This window comes from Eptatretus burgeri, chromosome 18 (genome assembly GCF_056783735.1).
Source record: "Eptatretus burgeri isolate ZD-2024b chromosome 18, Ebu_testis_v1, whole genome shotgun sequence".
Classification (NCBI taxonomy): domain Eukaryota; kingdom Metazoa; phylum Chordata; class Myxini; order Myxiniformes; family Myxinidae; genus Eptatretus; species Eptatretus burgeri.
The window spans coordinates 18,762,748-18,767,500 of record NC_140978.1 but is presented as its reverse complement, the minus strand read 5'-3'; positions in this window follow the sequence as shown (position 1 = coordinate 18,767,500).

The following is a 4,753-nucleotide window of genomic DNA, read 5'->3' as shown; positions in this document are numbered from 1 at the left end:
GGAGGGTAGACCGGGCGATCGCACCTCGCCGCAGGTCGACTTCGGACACGGGCCACTTAAGCGACCCGTTCCGTACTATCAGAATAACCGAGCGGTGTTATCGTCGACCTCGACGGTTCGATTAATTATCGGGCGTATTCAGCCCACTACCAACCCTTTACGTGAAGCAAGATGGGGATTCAATGGAGGAAAAGACGAAGCGAAGCGGGAGAACAGTTCAACAATAAAGCACATTTATTCGCGGCACACGGGAAGCACACAAATACAATTCCACCAAATGCACACAAAAAAGAAAACACAATTCCATTTACACAAAAAGCAAATATAAAAGTGAAAACACAGTGCAGAGCTAATACCGACTACCGAGCACACGGCAACACTTATACAATTCTACTTCACAGACGGCGCCGACAACACATACCCAAAACCAAGGAAAGAAAATCCCCAAGAATGAGGCGGCCTGAGGCCGAGACCGGGTCGGGCCTACCCGTCTGGTGATGAGACGCGGAGCGGCGATGGCCCCGCAACCCGCGGGCCTCGTGGACAGTGCCTGGCAGGGGGTGGGAACGGGGCCCCCTTGGTCGCACTATCTCAGCGCGGGGGGAAACAGGAGGGGGTTGCTGATGCTCGGGGTATAGAGGATCTTTATTATCCCTGGTGTGCGTCTCCACCTCGGCCAGGTCGCGCTGCCGGCCTCCCTCGGGCGTGCAGCTCCTGGCACCGACGCGAGCACCCCCTCGTCCGACTCTCTTCAGCTTCTCCAGCCACTGCAGGCTTCGGGCTCCAGACTTCTTTCGTTCTCGTTTGCGACTCCCACTCGTTCGACTCTTTCTGACTGACGAACACCGTCCTTTTATCCCCCCGTAACTTCGCCTTTTACCCCCTCCCTTTGACCTTTCACCTCGCTCCCCATTGGCCCGAGAAAAAGTGGGCGTGAAGGCTTTTTGATCCACAAATTTGCATATATCGATCGTTCTGGAGGCGGGGCCAAATCGCCGCTCGCTCACCGATTGGACGGCAAAAAGTGGGCGTGTGTCGTTTTTGATCCGTTTTTGATCCGCACGCTGTTCAACGTGCGCCCCACACGAGTCCAGCATCGGTGCCCATGAGTGGCGCGAGATGACGGTGATGCGATGGTGCGGTTGCGAGGTGTGACGTGAAGGTCGTGGCGGTTGTGGTGAAGCGGTGGTTGTGGTCGGTGGTTGATGTTGTGGTTGTGATCATGGCGGTTGGTCCAAAATAAAGATAGTAAAAGAAAAACGGCTATCCTGAAGAGTCGCAGCTCGCATAAATGACATGTATTCCCACTAGACAACGGGTTTGGGCCTAACTACACATGCACTTACCGAGATACCTCACCTTAGGGACCTGAATGGTGGTTTGCGAATCTGGTAACCACAACACTACCCCCTTCCCTTTTTACAGACTCGTCCCGAGTCGTCAAATTTTCGTGTGCCATCATGTGTAGTTTTCCCCTAGTACACTTTACCTACGGATCCCTGAGTGCGACATTCATGGTATTCGTGTCCCCAAAATAAATAACCTGAGGGCTGCGTAACTACCTGAACAAACTCACTCACACGGACGACTTAAATAAAATTGCCGGCGCTAAGACATACATGCCGGGGGCGCACTCATATGTACAGTACATCTTAACCTTAACTTACAAATTTTACACTAAACCATGGCCCAGGATCAATGAACTCTGCAAAAAGAAAGCAGTTAGCAGGGAGCCAGGCTGCCCACATGCAGTCTCTGGCTCAAAACAATGCAGGTGACAGGGAACGTGGCTGGCTGCTCACACGCAGTCCAAGGCCTTCCCTTTTGAACTGAACTCAGTGAACCACAACGGTGCTTGGGCTGCACAACGCAGTCTCCGTGCCAGCTCAAGTGGCACACGCAATGAACACAACGAATGGATGCATGAACGCAAACACGGTGCACGGGCTGCCACTGCAGGCCCGTGTTGTAGCTGCCAACAGGGCAGTTCTTGCAGCTTGCAAACTGTTGCCTTGATCCTGGCGCACATGGAAATGAACAGGGGGGGCAAAGCAAAAATTGAACGGGGGCTGGTGAACAGGGGCAGTGGGCATGGCATGGCAAAGGTGGCAGGCAAACACAGCCCGCCGAAGAAGGCCGCTGCAGGCAAACACAGCCGGCAGATGAACTGGCCGGCACAGGCCTTGAAGTACCACAGCTGCAGATGAAGTGGCCGGCACAGGCCTTGAAGCAAAACACGGCCAGCCGATGGCACAGGCCTTGCAGCAAAACAACAGCTGCCGATGAAGTTGGCCGGCCTCCGCCTTGAAGCAAAACACGGCCAGCCGATGAAGTTGGCCAGCCTTTGCCGTTCAATGGAGGTTGGTGGAGGGAGTGCGGTGGTGCTGGCCACTTGGAAGGCGGGCTCGGACCTACCTACCTGTCTCCCTCCCAACCTATCGCCTTTGCCTGTCACTGTACATACCCACTCCCTTAATTTGTGAAAAACCAATTTAGCCCCCACTTATTTTTTTTGTTGTTTTTATTTTTACTTCCCCACTATAAATCGTCCCCTAACCCCCTTTATCGTCCTTGTTCGGCTAACCTATACTGTCACCTAGCCTACTCCCAACCCCTACGTTCCCTTCCCGGAGGGGAATAAGGGAGAGCTAACGTCCTGTGTCGAGGCCCAACGAAGCCTCAGAATGGCCTCCCCAGAGTTCGGCGATCTTAACACCAAGTGGGTCCAGCGGCCCACAACGACAGCGAGGGGATGGATGGTGCGGAGGGGTACATCTCCTAATCTACCCTAACCATTTAACTGCTAAACTACCCCGGGGCTTTCAACAAGCGCCTCTCGCTTAAACTATTGGTTCTAACAACCCAGATTCCCGTCGCCTGTGTTGGTGTCCTTACAATTTCGGGCCTCGCCCCCCAATTTTCGCTCCGTGCCCTCACACGGTCTCCTGGCTGGGACACGTGGCTCCCTTTGGCAGGCACGACCCTCTGCCGAATCTCCCGCTATGGCACCCCCGGGCACTACACTGCCTCCGAGCCTACCAGCTCCCTAACACCGGGGAGTGCCCCCCATGGCACCTCCCCTGAAACGCACACGTGGCAGGCCGACCTCCCGGGCCCCTTTCCGAGGGTCACCCGTGCCCACAACACTGCCCACGCGGCTAATGGCGCCCCGGGCCCCCGCACCAAGCAGGCGCACCCGTGCCCACGACTCTATCCCGGCCCCCCATGGGCCCATGGCCTACCGCGGCCGACTAGCCTGGTGCCCGGGGTACCCACTCAGCGATACTCACCTTTCGCAGCCACGCTCCCAAGCCCGTCAACAGGGCTCCTGCACCCCTCCAAATGGGTCTCGAGCCTACTTTCCCACCAACAACAAAACGACCTCCATTTTTCAATTTGACTAACCCAGCTAACTCACTTACACTGACCCCGGGGTCCCTTGGGCGGGAGTCACTCCTCCCCCCCATCACTCATCGCACCATGCATTCCCCATTCACTCCACACACACAGACCCGCTGGCCTCACTCACTCACCAAGTACTCACCTCACAACTCACCAACTCTTCAACACACACACCGCTGAACTCTGCCATCCTCCTAACTACATCCCCTAACTAACTCGTGCTCCCACGTCGTCCCTTAAGCTATAGCACGTTCCATTTAACCTACGTAGCTAAACTACGTCCCCGCTACACATCCACAAGTCTGTCACTGTCTCCAAATCATTCATTTTATTTCCCAACCTAAATCTGGCTACAATCCCTCTACCTAATCCATTCCACGGACTCCATGAGGACTTACCCCTGCCCCATGGAGTCGGTCTAGCTAAGCTAACCCTTCCCCCTAACTAGTTTTCATCCTGTGCCCAGGTAAGGGGGTCTTCCACCCCTTGCCCAGGAATCCTGCACACCCGAAAGTGAGGCTTGCTTTTTCTTTTTTTTTTTTTTTCCATGCGCAGCACCTGCGCGGCAACTCAGAGCTCGCGCACTTTACACCTGCCCGTGACGTCATGCAGCTGCACGTGTTCCTCGTCCCTCCTTGGACGCTACCATCCGGCAGAGATACCCCTCCTGCCGGATTCCAACCACACGTGCAGCCATGACGTCACCGTGCGCAAAAAAAAACACAATCCCCACGTCTCGAGGGGTTCCCCACGCGAACACATGTGCTTTGCCCGTTGGAGCTTAACACACACGATCGCGTGGAGAACCCGTCCGGTCCAAATCCATTTACCTGCCTAAACTTTGTCCGTCCGCGGGATCGGCAAATCCACCGCGTGCGTTTCCGGACCGGGACTTCACTCTCGCAAGCGAGCACGTGGCGGTCTCGTGCGTTGCACAGCACGGACCGCGTGCTCACTGCTGGGTGAACCCGGCACGGTCCGCGAAACAACTACAGCCGCTGCCCGGCTTTCTTTCTTCTGTCGCCGTCTCCGTCTCCATTCCACACACGCATACCTGCGTGTTACGACGCACACAGTCCACACCATTAAACTCACACCGGGAGACGCGGCTGCGTGCTCCCGCATGCCAACCGACATCTCCCTCACATACCGCTCTCTCACACACACGGTCTCCCTTGCACACAGCGACCTTTCACTCACGCGTGCCTCACTACTCACACAAACCATACTACTTACACACGCGGGGGCACTCACCCGCGGTGCCTCACCCACACTCCTTGCCTCATCCACACACGGCGTGCTGGGAAGCACGTACTCCGGCACCATCGCCACCACACCACTCACACGTGGT